The sequence below is a fragment of the Triturus cristatus genome, chromosome 3_1 (assembly GCF_964204655.1).
Source record: "Triturus cristatus chromosome 3_1, aTriCri1.1, whole genome shotgun sequence".
NCBI classification, from domain to species: Eukaryota; Metazoa; Chordata; class Amphibia; order Caudata; family Salamandridae; genus Triturus; species Triturus cristatus.
Genome location: NC_140583.1, coordinates 1,001,984,836 through 1,001,998,091, shown reverse-complemented (window position 1 = coordinate 1,001,998,091; position 13,256 = coordinate 1,001,984,836). Strand labels below are relative to the sequence as shown.

General features: G+C 42.8%; 1 protein-coding gene across 1 annotated transcript in view; it reads right to left on the bottom strand.

Moving 5' to 3' along the window:
• The window catches only part of LOC146861392 (uncharacterized), a 38,280-nt gene extending 26,498 nt beyond the window's left edge, over positions 1–11,782 (bottom strand). Inside the window, exon 1 of the mRNA XM_085645698.1 lies at positions 11,692–11,782. The gene's annotated coding sequence lies outside the window, so the exon portion shown is untranslated. The remainder of the gene's footprint in view (positions 1–11,691) is intronic.
• Positions 11,783–13,256: the final 1,474 nt, after the last annotated feature.

The window sequence follows — 13,256 nt, the reverse complement described above, 5'->3', positions numbered from 1 at the left end:
CTGTGCCTACCAAATAATGAATGTGTCCTTGTGTAACGTAACTGGTGACCTTCGGATCCAGATCACACTATTAAAACAAAAAACAAAACAAAAAACACCACACCTTCAATAGCCAAATGGGAGGAGGGAAGAGAAGCCATCACACGCTGTACTGTGTGGTGGCAGACCAAAATACTCTCTGACTGAAATCGCAGGAAAGAGCTAAAAACACAGAGGAGGGACTTCTAATGAAATGCACAAATAAGAAGACAGCATTTGGATGCCACAGATAGTAACTAATGGGTGAAAATGTACCACAAAACACTGGTATGTTAAAGAAAAAAACGAAATCTACCTTATTCCAAGATAATTCTCCAACAAAAAATGTATATTTTAGGAAAAATCTAACACAAAACGTTTTGAGGAGGAAAAATCACTCAAAAATGCAACTGAGCACAGACTAAAAAGGTCGAAACTATGAGAACATTATTTATTTTGTCACTTTGGGAAAACTTCAGTGGTGGGGTTTTAATTCTGCACACCCTCTGTTTTGAAATGTTAATTAGAGAGACTGGAATAATTCATTTTCCAGAAGCTTCCTTCATGTCTCTGAAGACTTCATATTATATCTTACAGTTCCATATGGAGGGCAGCATGCAACAACATAGTGATGCTTAACAAACCTTTGTCATTTCTTCCCCGTTTTGTTTACCACTTCTCACTCTGCTCCAGCACCATTGGTTTATGATTTGCCTTATTTGCATTTGACTTGATTTTTTGTTGCGAACTGTAAATAGTATGTTTATGGAAATTACTGTTTAAAAGTCTCTACTTATACTCTGCTTTTAGTGATTGGGACATTTTGTGTATTTTAATTTAGGCAGTGGTGTAGCTAGGGGGGTGGGGGCGGTCCTCCTGGGCAGCACTCCCTGCTGTTACCTGCACTGGGCGACAAACTTAGTGTCCGCCCCGGCTGACAGTAGGTCTAGCTACGCCACTGAATTTAGGTTTAAATGTTTTCATTACGTAGAACACAAACAAAAAGGTACACTGTATGTGTTATAAATACTTCTTACAAAGCATGAAACAAAACAGGAAAAAACACGTGTGACTTGTCGCTCACCAAGCACATGTCCTCAACACATATTTAACTAATATACTATAATTTTAAGGTGGCAAAGATCTCGCTTTTACAAACACAACATATCCCCACCAAGAGGGAGACAAGTAGGGTGTATATATAAGAATAAGTCAATAGGAAGGAAAGGGGCAGGGAGATGGAACAAGGGGGAACGGGAAGTGGAAGAGGGTGAGCAGAGGAACCACTTTCCCATAGAGCTTATGCCCAAAAGGAAAAGAGAACTAATACAACTGCTGTTCTTTAGCACTCAACACCGACATTCGTGAGGCAATGATAAGAATCAAACCATGTACTGGACGAGAGTGGTCCATTTACAGAAAACAATTGTCACCAACAACAGTCACTTAGGACCAACCTATGGATGTGCAGACATTGGCACCTTCATGGAAGAATAATGCAAGTGCAACACATAAGAGAATATACGAGGTGTTCTATTAGAACACCTTCAGCTTGGCCAGGTATGAAAGAGTCTGCAGTGCACCCAGAGACAAAAAAAATGTCCTTAGGGTTAACATTTGATGCTTTTATTTCTCAGTGTCAACTTTAAAGTCAGGCAAAATAAGGATCCACCTGCTGTAAGTCAAGATTTGTTTCGAGGTGGCTGACAGGTCCAAGATGAGTTCATGCCCCCAGATTTTCCCTTCTCGAATATTGTCTGTAGCACCCACTTTTGAGGAGAATTTGTATGCCCACAGCACCACGAAGGAGCTGGGGTCGAGGTAGCAGTGAAATGATCCTTGAACAGCATTAGCAAAGCCAACAGGTCTCACCTATGCAAGAGCTATTGGCTTTGCCAATGTGCTTTAGCTATGATGTACACCAGTGTGGCTGCTGTTCAGCATGGCTAATAGTTAGTGGGGTGGAGTGTATTAGAGTGGAGTGGCAAAGAGTATCGTGTATTGGAGTGGCATAAAGTTGAGTCACGTAGAGTGGCATAGAGGAGCATGGACTGGTGTAGAGTGTATTAGCGTAGAGGGCAGAGGCATAGAATTCAGAGCCATACAATGCATCATCGTAAAAGGGAGTGGCATAGTAGAATTCAGCGGTGTAGAGTGGTGAAGAGTAGAGTGGCACATAGTACAGTGGCATAAAGTCGTGCAGAGTAGAATGGCGTAGAGTGGTTTAGAGCATAATACCATAAAGTGCAGTGGCATAGAGTGCAGTGGCATAGAGTGGATGCTGCAGAGTGCAGTGGTGAAGAGTGCACTACCATAGAATGTAGTAGTGCAGAGCACAATGGCGTAGAGTGCAGTATTGCAGAGTAGTGTTATGGAGTGCAGTGGTGTAGAGTGACAGTGAAGTGGCATAGAGTGGTGTTGAGAACAGTGGCATAGAGTGTAGTGGCATTCAGTGCAGTGGAATTGAGTACAGTGGTGTAGAGTAGAGTGCAGTGGCATAGAGAAGAGTGCTGCAGAGTAGAATTCAGTGACATGGAGTGGCATAGAGTAGAGTGGACTGGTGTGGAGTACATTGGTGTAGAGTGTTGCAGAGTATAGTGGCACAGAGTGTGGCAGAATATAGCGGTGTAGAGTGCAGTGGCACTCAATCCAGCGGAGTACACAAGCATCATAGAATGCAGTGATGCATTGTGGAATGGTGCAGAGTAGAGTGACAGAGTCTAGTGGAATAGAGTACATTGCGTAAAATGAAGTAGAGTAGAGTGGCAGAGAGTGCAGTGGCGTAGAGTGCTGCAGAGTAGAGTGGCATAGAATGCAGTAATGCAGAGTGCAGAGGCGTAGAGTGCAGTGATGCAGAGTAGAGTGGCATGTAGTGCATTGGCATAAAGTGTAGTAGTGCAGGGTAGAGTGGCATTGAGTTCAGGGGTAGAGTATAGTGTTACAGGGTAGAGTGTCGAAGAGTGCAGTGGTGTGGAGTGGTCCCGTATAGAGTGCCGTGGTGTAGAGTGCAGTTGTGTTGAGTGCATTGGTGTAGAGTTGAGTGGCACAGAGTGGGGTGGCTCAGAGTGGAGCAGAGTGCAGTGGCGTAAAGTACATTGTTTCAGAGTAGAGTGAAGTGGCATAGAGGCAAGTGGTGCAGGGTAGAGTGCAGCGGCATAGAGTAGAGTGGCGTTGAGTGTTATGTTGTAGAGTAAAGTGGTGTAGAGTGCAGTGGCATACAGTGTAGATTAAAGTTGCGTACAGTAGAGTGCAGGGGTGCAAAGTTGCAAGTTACAGCGTAAAGTGTATTGGCATACAGTGCATTAGCATAGAGCGCAGTGTTGCAGAGTGGCGTAGAGTGAAGCTGTGCAGAGTAAATTGGAGTAGCCTAGACTGGAGTGCAGTGGCGCAGAGTAGAGTAGAGAGTCGTAGAGTGAAGCGGCGTACAGTGCAGTGGAAGAGATTGAAGTGGTGCAGAGTGTAGTAGAGTACAGTGGCGGAGAGTGCAGTGGTGTAAAGTGGAGTGGTGCAGAGTAGAGTGCAGTGCTGTGAAAGGGAGTATGGATGGTGTAGTAGCACACTGTTGTTACAGACAGCACATTTTCATGTGAAATGACCACTACATTTGTATTAACATACAGTTTTACTGATAAAACTATACAGCTCACAAACGATATTGTGTGGAAATGGCATCATCTAGTGTAACTATTTGTTTTGATCATATTCAAATATTTGTTTTCAGCACACTTCAGAATTACCAGAACATGTGCTTCATGTGTGTTCCTATGTCAGAAATATTCTGAAATTCTTGCACTATTCATTTAAATGTTGTTGTGTGCTAGACAAAAAACCTTTCCTACTTCCAGTATCCAGCAGATTAAGAAAAGTAAACACCAAGCTCACTTGGAATACAGAGCCTGACATTTGACCTCGGTCTTTGAATGCACAGCAAATGTGAAAAGATAAAAACAAGATTTACAGGCCTGTTTACAGAAAGGAGCATGAATGGACGAATAAAAGGGGAGTTGGACTGAAAAGGCTTTGCTCCTTGGGAGGGATGACCTCATCCTGGACAGCCTAAAACACGTAACGCCAGCAAATAGAAAGCCGGAAAATGTGTTACAAATCACAAAACCAATGGTAAGCAACTGGCGTAATGCATTCCTAGGGAAGCTTTCTGAAAGCCCCAAAGATGTCTTTAGCATTCAAGACAGGGCAGCTGTTTGGTAGGCTTTGCCCTAGAAAGAACTCATGAGCCCTCTTTTGGCTTTCTTGGTGGTCAGGGAAGGAAACCCTATTATGCGGAGACTGGCAGCTCTACACCTGTTTCCATGACTTCTATTTTACTGTTGATAAGTGTCACACCATTCAAATTATGAAAGACTATCAAATCACACGATACCGAACTTGCAGTCTCTGATCTCTCTTACACCACCTTCAATCATATCTCCATGCTTGAAATCACCACTTCTGCTCATAAAAACCTAGACTTCATCCCCTCTGGCCTCACCACCACCTCTAACAGAGACTTTCCCCTTAATCCAATTTCTTCATCATAGAGTCTAACATTTCCCATCATTTCTTTTTGTCTTTAGTAGATTCCCACTTGAATTATCCCTGAGACAAGAAAAATTCATGTTTATCAATTTAAGTATTTACATGCCACTCCACTCTAGCTTCAAGGCCTGTCACATTCACATTGCTGCCTGGCTTATTCAGGACCCAGCTTCACATGCTCTCTAATTGGTAACACCTAGTGCTGCTGCCACCACCGCCAGAAAACTTCTGCGGTAGCCCCAGTTAAGTCATCTCTCACCACTGCACAAAGAAAGGGGACCCGTGCAGCAAGAACTTCATGATGGAGGTCACCCGCTCACTGACAGCGCTTTTAACTACAAAGCTCTATCTGTGCAGCTCCAGCAAGGTTGGTTTTGGTCACCAACTCCAGGCACATTTGCGCCACCACTTTCTTAGTTAACCCAGCAAAGCTAACACTCTATTATTAAAAACAAAGACCTACTTGATGTACACCATAAGGCCCTTTGCACCATATCTGCCAAACTCTAGACGTCCAAGGTGTACTGGATAATTCTCAAGTCCTGTCTATCCAGGATATCTGTCCTTCTCTTTTATCCAAAGAATCTACACAGCTAGTCACTTAACCACCTCCAAGCTGCCTAATGCTGTAAGAGGTATGTGTTATAGTCATCTTCAAACACAAATATCTAAACACTGGATCTGGTTTTCAAAGATTCCATAGGAGTGGATTAAATTTCACACCAGGTAGTGAGAAGGTTGAGCCACGTGTTAACGAGTAATCTAAAGCTCAAAATAACTTATTGTTAATAACAAAACTATTCCTTAATATCCACATAAATAATTAATTGGGATAGCCGTCTGGGATCAACAGAGAAACATCATCATTTGTTGTTAAATTTGCATTGTTCCATACAAGAAAATATGAACTTGGATGAAGATGTTAGACGATTCAGTATTAAAGCTAGGTGTCTTCTGGAATGGGCGGCACGTGGAGCTTTCAAAGCTCGGAATATAAAGTAGCAAGGCAATCATATTTTGAAAAGTTGCAAACATTTTCAAAAATAAGAACAATGATGACTGTGAGCAGCATACCCAGCCCCAATTATGTAAGTGGCAATTGCCGTTCCCCTGGTGGTAGAGGAAGGCTACCCCAATTGGCACCCAAATTCCCAATTGTCAATAGGTCTCAGGAAATGCTCCGAAAGTGATGCTGTCATGCCATCACACTATACATCCTGGTTACACCAGCACTACCAGTGACAGCGTATTTCCATGGGTGTGCCTGCTGAAAATTGGCAAAACTATGCAGTCTGGACAATTAAGCCAGAGGAAGAGATGCAGTGCCACCAACTTTAAGATTACCAATTTTCTAATCTTAAATTTAGCTGTGTAGGGGCTTGCTTAACTGGTTTGTCCTAAAGATTCTAACCAATGCAGAAAGGGTTCTTTTTAATTCCCATTAAAGTGTCACATTTAGTGAAGGGCCAAATCTAGGTGGAAGTACACCCTCAGGTAAGCCAATTTATCTTATGGCTATTCATTAAAATGAGTCATTGTTAGCCAATGAAAAGTTCCTTAAATGTATGCAAAAAGATGGGTCAGCGAGTTAACACTGCTGACTTTTATATGTGACTTACAGGTCACAAGTTCAATTTTAGGCAAGGTCACCTCAGCCTTTCATCCATACACAGTCAATAACTTCAGTACCATTACATTAGGTAATAGTAGCAGCGGTTGTTTAAATCACTTACAAACTGTGAAACGGTCTTATAAGTGCTACATAAAAATACTGTAATAACTTGAACTGATTAGCAGTGGTAAAGTGCTCAGAGTCCTAAGGCCAACAAAAAGAATGCAGCCAAAACAGAAGGAGGAAGGCTAAATGTCTGGGGTAATGCTGCAAAAATGGCCATTCCAACAAGTATAAATTTGCAGATCTGGAATTTCTGTTAGCAAAACAACAGATAGTGATGCACTGGTTTTCTCCCAAAGGCCCCTCTGAAAAGGTATGGGTAAAGGCAATGCTAAAATCGGTCCTAGCTGAAGAACCACACATACAGGAGGCCATGACGGATGGTTGTTAGGGAGGAGCTTGTTGCGCTGGTGAGTTGGTATGTTGAATAAAGCAAACACAAGGAGATGATGGACGGAGCGCTGAAACTTTTCAGACACTCACCCCCAGTCACAGATCTGGGTTGATTCCATCATCTTTCTTTAGCTCACTTCGCCACCCCAGTTCAGACCCAGACATCTGCAAATCAGTCTTGACCCTGTTCCTCATGGGAACAGTCCAGCCGGATCTGCCAAGCCAGGTCTTCCCTGGACTGGAAACAAGCATCCTGGGACCGCTTTCGGGGTAACACCCCTTATCAGGTAAGCTAGCTTGAGTCCAGTGGCAAAGTGAACAAGGGACCCACGTCTCGGCACACATGCCGACTTGGGGCAACAAAGCAAACACAATGAGATGATGGACGGAGCGCTGAAACTTTTCAGACACTCACCCCCTGCCACAGATCTGGTTTGAATCCATCATCGTTCTTTAGCTCACATCGACACCCCAGTTCAGACACAGCCATATGCAAATCAGTCTTGACCCGGTTCCTCATGGGAACAGTCCAGCCCAAACTGCCAAGCCAGATGTTCCCTGGACTGGAAAAAAGCATCCAGGACCGGAAACAAGCATCCTGGGACCGGTTTCGGGGTAACACCCCTCATCAGCCAGGCTAGCTTGAATCCAGTTGCAAAGTAAGCAAGGGATGTGGGCCAACATGACAAGTTCATTGGTGGAGGTCACAGATGGAGATATCCATAATAACACAACGGAGTGGTTGCCGAGCCATGGTGCTAATGTTTTTTTCTGGTTTTGTTGTAGAATATTTAGTGTAATCTGCATCCATAAAATGATAAAGATTAAAAAGAAAAAGGTCTCAATACTCAGGAACTTCCGAGTGATTACCTAGAGGTGGCTCTCAAAACTTGAACATAACCAATGGTCAGATGCGGGCGTGATGAAGGAGCTAAAGCCTCAATGGTAAAGGGCTTTGGGGACGTAAGAGGCAGCCTTTACATGAGGGGAGTATCAAATTATGGGGTCATGTCGCAGGAAATTGACGAGTCATTTGCCCTCCCCTTTAGTGCGTAAGAGAATAGGACTATATAGCAAAATATTCACTATAATGCCTGAGGGGGAGGGAAGGGACCGTGGATACGCATATGAAAGTGTTTGATACCATCGAGGGACAGCACAAATCTGTCCGAGGAGGATGGTGGAGGGAGGGAGGTCTTGTTGAGTTTTTCTACAACTGATGTAAGCACTGTACAATTGCTTTGCTTGTTATATTGGCTGTACACAGAGCAGACGTTAATAAAAAGAAGTTTACAAAAATACTCAGGAATTTCAATGCCACAGATTTAACAAGACATTTACCCTTCAAAATATTTTCTAAATTAGGGCACTGGAAATGGCAAGAACAGTACAGTTTTTTGTCTGTCACCAGTAGTGCACATTAGATATTGAAGTAAAAGTAATTTGCTCTGGTTGGGTTGCAAATAAAGTATCAAGAGTAAAATGTCAGGTGCTTTTTCCCTAATGCCTAAACCTGCATGATTAAAATATAGAAGCAGTGGTGCATCTAGAGGTGTTTTTAAAGGGGGGAGACAATGGGCCACAGATAAAACTGGTTGGGCTACTTCCAAAGGGCTATCGTGAACAGTGTGCGTATGTGTCTGCATGCGTATATATTATTTATAAATACACAAACACACACCCCCAGCCCTTGTTAAAATACCCAACCCCTGTCCTGAGCCCTAAAAGTTTACCCCCACCCCCGGGCTAAGTCCTTTTTTAAATATACCTGAGCACTACCCTAAGCATTAAAACTAGACCCCAGTGTGACCCCCCCAACCAAGTCTCCAGCTTTTTTTAAAATACCTGACCCCTGCCGTAAAACTAGACCCCAGCACAACTCCCCCTTTTAAAAAATACCTGACCCTGGCCTAAGCCCTAAAACCGGGCCCAAGCATCCCAAGAACTTTTAAGAAAGAAATACACCCCAGTCTAAAGCACTAAATCCGTACCCCCCCCCCCTCCCCCCCGCCCAAGGCCCAATCCCCCTTACCTCTACAGGACAACAAGGCTGCTCTTCTCAGGTGAGGTGCGGCAGAGGTCAAGAGGAAGCAGAAGGGTCCTTCCGTTTCCTCTAACAGTGCCGATAGCCTTGACCACACCAGTGCATTTACCACTATTACCAGCATATGCCCTTACCACCAGTGCAACATATATGTCTTTACCATTTATAACTTTTCAGCATTAATTTGTTGTAAAGGCATGCGTGTTAAAGGCATATGCATTGTAAAAAAAAATGTGTGGTAATGGCTAAGCGTAGTAACAGTGCATACGTTGAAACACATGCATGGTAAAGATACTCTTGTGGTTACAGCCGCATTGTAATGCCTGTTTCCCATCTCACACCAGGAACAACTGAATGGCCTCTAGGTGTTACACAGAATCTAGGATATTAACTTATTGCTTATTGAATTTGCTTGAAGGCATGATAACTAAATCATTAATAATAAAAAGTAAATGTGGGCAAGCCACTGAAAGCTCGCGATCCCCTTGGACCCTCGAGCCCAAAACAACCCAAGCTTTCATGTGGTTTCTGACTGCCACTCACACACTAGCCTGGTTTGCAAAGAATTATAAACAAAGCATTACGTTTTGAATTTTTAAAAAAAGTGAGAGAACACTACTCATTTAGTGGCTGACATGCACTATGTGATAGCAGAAAGCCTGGGATCAACCCTGCTTTTCCCACTTGCCCAAATTGTGTGATCCTAAGACCTTTTTTTTTTAATTTAAAAGGACTACTTTTTCTTAATTATAACGTATGACAGCACCATCAAAATATGGAACTTCAGAATGTGTGATGTACAAAAACCTTGCATGTTTGATTTACTAGATTAATTTTTTAATGTTTCTCCAATTATAATAAGATTCTAGGCCACATAAAGGGACAACATGACAACTGACTCGCCTAGCTAATGGCATTGTTTTCAGGGCACAGAGCAGGAACGGCTCTTAATTTTAAAACCATCACTTTTAATAAACAGAGTAGCTACTTACTCAACCGCCGGCCAAACCATACATAATCCTTGCTATTTTAACCAAAGGCTGGCAAAATAGTTCATAATCTCCGCTGTTTAGCCGCATAAAGGCTAAGCAGTAGAGATGATGCACATTTTTTTCTGGCAGCCGGGTAAATAGTGTGAAGGAGGTCTTTATTTAACAGGCTGTGAAGAAAAAAGGGAAAGTAAGCAAGGATAGGGTGGTAGCCATCCTGTAATGGGGATGCAACATATATGAGGCATTTGAATTTAAGTGAATAGTGAAAGTGTTAGATGAATGAAAAGTTTATGCAATACTTTCAGCGTTGGATTGGGATCACAGTTCGGTCTGGGCACCCCCAAAAAGTAGTCCACATTCCTGGATCACACCTGTTCATGAAACAGCATTTGGCTAGTCTCATTGCGTTCATTTTTAGTGAAATGTTTGATAAATTATTTGTTTTAAAACTCATAGCACCACAAACATTGGTGAAAACTAGAAGCACTCCATTTTGGCTGGACGAGCTACGTGAAATGAAGTGGCGGCCCACAGGCCACAACTCTTAATCTGGCTATGTTTGCTACCTGGTCGTTTTACCGCATTACCGGTATTTTAATGTCCTGGCCAGTACAAAAATGAAGAAAATCAACCGAAGTAGATATTTTCTCTGAACAATATGTACTTTAAACAGTTACTGTAAGGTGAAAGCAGTATAAAATGTGGGTCTTTAAGCTGCTTTAATGATCCATAACTAATAGTTAAATTTAAACAAAGGCAGAAAAGCCATGTTAAGAAGGAATAAGGACGTTTTTATTATTGTATAAAGGATCCTCTTTCAAAATTATGCTCCAGGCTTTGCTGACTACTAAAACAAGAAAAAGTCTAAAGCAGCCAGAACAATACTGGCCTAGCGACGCTGCTGAAACTACCCCCTCATCAGAGCCTGTCTGCCCATGATACTGGCACCACATCACAGTGGCCTGGCAGGGAAGACAGCAAGGGTCTGCGGGCCGGTTGACAGAGCTCCTAACAAAAACAAGCTCACAGTGATCCTTAGGAAACGCCCAATTCGGAATGTCCGCCTTCCCAAACCGGTGCTGCTTACTTTCTGACAGGGCGTGCCCAGAGGCATGCTGGGACAGTTGTCCCAAAGCAATCAAACCAATGTTATTTTATACGTTTTTGACTATCCCCAGTGCTTTAAAAGGGTCGACACTGTCTGGTTTGAAGCACTTGCTAACTCAGCCCGAGCAGTGATCAGCTGCTTCTGTCTGAACCTGCCCAGGCTGAGTTTCGTTTCCGAAAAGTGCCGAAGAGAAGGGGATACACGATACCGTGGGGATACCAGATATTACACAACACCGGCACTTCTCAAGAGTGACGTAATACTTTTAATGGGAGAGTACCGACACTTCTCAGAAACAAGCAGGTACTCTGGTACAGGGTACCTGAACTTCTATTTCTCCATTTCAAGCACCGACTATCCCCCCCACTACAGTTGCCACCTTTGTAAGAGGAACATAGCGGCCAATTGTAGTTGTTTTAGAAGCGTGCAAAGACCCGGACATGACACTAAATACAACTTTAAACAAAGTCTTATGTATTCATTTGCAACACGACTTTTTTTTGCCTTTGTTTACTTTTAGTCAGAGGTCGTTAACGCAGGTGTAGAACGCATTTAAAAGTGCTTTCTGATTATATTGTCCGTTTGAAGTATCTACGGAGAAGGGCTAAAAATACGGGCTTCGGGTAGTTGTACTCATTTTTGTACCGGCCGGGACATTAAATACCAGTGGGTACCGGAAAAAACCGGCCAAGAAGCAATCCTACCACCAACTTCCCCTCCCCATACCCCCCACATATTTTGCTTCAGGAGCGAAGAGGAAATTGAGTAGCTATCTGCATTGGGCAGAGGGGCGTCTAAGACGTGATAGACGCAAGCTCACCCAAGTGTCAGTAACGCGCCGACAAGCTGGGAGCCTCGCTCTGGCGAAGCAGTTTGGGGTTCGTATGCCTTTTAGGAGCTTAAGCAGTATTCCAAATCCACTCACCTTCAGTTGTGGAGACGTGAGAGCTTCTGCAGCGAGAGGGGACCGCTGCTCGACGAGGTTCGTCTGCTATGAAAAAAACAATAAGCTTTCGGTTTCATTTCTCCGCCCTCCGTGGAAACTTAAACCTACACCACTTCCTGTAAATTGTCGAGCTGTAAAATATATGTGTTTGGACTGTGTCCTCGGATTGTGAACGTGTGGGGCGGGGGAGACTGTCAGTGACTCAGCTGTTTGTCTAAAGCAAAAAGTACATTAAACCACTGAGATATGACTGACTATTCGGTTGAGCTTTGTCTCTTAAATGATATGTTTCTTTATGTGATTTTGTTCTGTCATGGTTCTTTATGAAACTATGTTGTGTTCATTTCTGTTACGTTTTGCAACTTTATGCGATGTCATTCGATTAAATGTTATGCTGTGTGTTTTATGTTTTGTTTTGTAGTGTTTTGCAAGACGCCAATGGAATATGGCAGTATACGACCGTACTCGGTGCCTTGAATTCAGAGGCAACGGAAGATTTTGTTAAAATACTATCTAGTTGGGTTGGCTGGTATAACTGCGGCCACCCTTATTGTTTTTTCCGGTTGACGCTATTGATATTTTGGAACTAGGCCCTGATGAAGTCTTATGGAATAACATCCTTAGACGAAACACGTGTTGGCTTCTTTTTTATCGTATGAAAGCTGTTCTTTTATGACCCGATGAATTGGAAATAAATACTTTGTTCTATAAAAGTCAAATATGGACTTGGATTTCTTACTGAACATTAAGGCGCCTATTGTTTAAACAAGTCTCCTGAGGATAAATGCCACAGCCGTGATTACAGAGACCTTAGCAAGAAGATGCAGATTGGACAAAGCCCTTATCCATCAATATACTAATCTGTGATTTTCAAATTACTCCTATGAATTGGAATTGAAGTTTCTGATATATTCAGTTTGCTCAGGGAACTTATTGTTTTTGTGTTTTATAATGTGTTATGTTGTATTCATACATGCCAACATTTTAGAAGAGGAAAGTGGGAGATTTTAACAAACATAATCGGGAGAATGTATTTCCCTCGTTGACTTCTATTGAAGGAGAGGCAGTTTAAGACGACTGACAGCCAAAATAAAGCCATTTTTTAATTAGAAAATCAAGAGTTTACAGCGTGAGTCAGGGCTATTGGCATGTATGTATTATGAGGTCTAAGGTTATGCTATGTCCTGCTGTGTTTTCTTATGTTATTGACAGCACAGTATCCTCCACCAGAAAAAGAAAAAAAAAACTTCACAATCTCGGCCAAGAGGATGGGGAGTCCCAGCTCCTATCTGCAATACCGTGTTGTTGGAGGCCTTCTGGTGGTTTCACATTAAGGTGGTGCCTTTCCTCATTTTTTGGTGGAACACGTCCTGCGAGTTTGCATAGTGAGCATTCTGCCATTGCTATGTCTTTGAAACTGGTGTTTGCTACATAGTGCTTCTCAGCCACTTTAGAACACATGAAAATACAGAAATAGCCGCGCTCCGTTTACTGTGGTGTTAAAACCCGACACTCCTAGGTCATCCATTGATAACACGTTGATA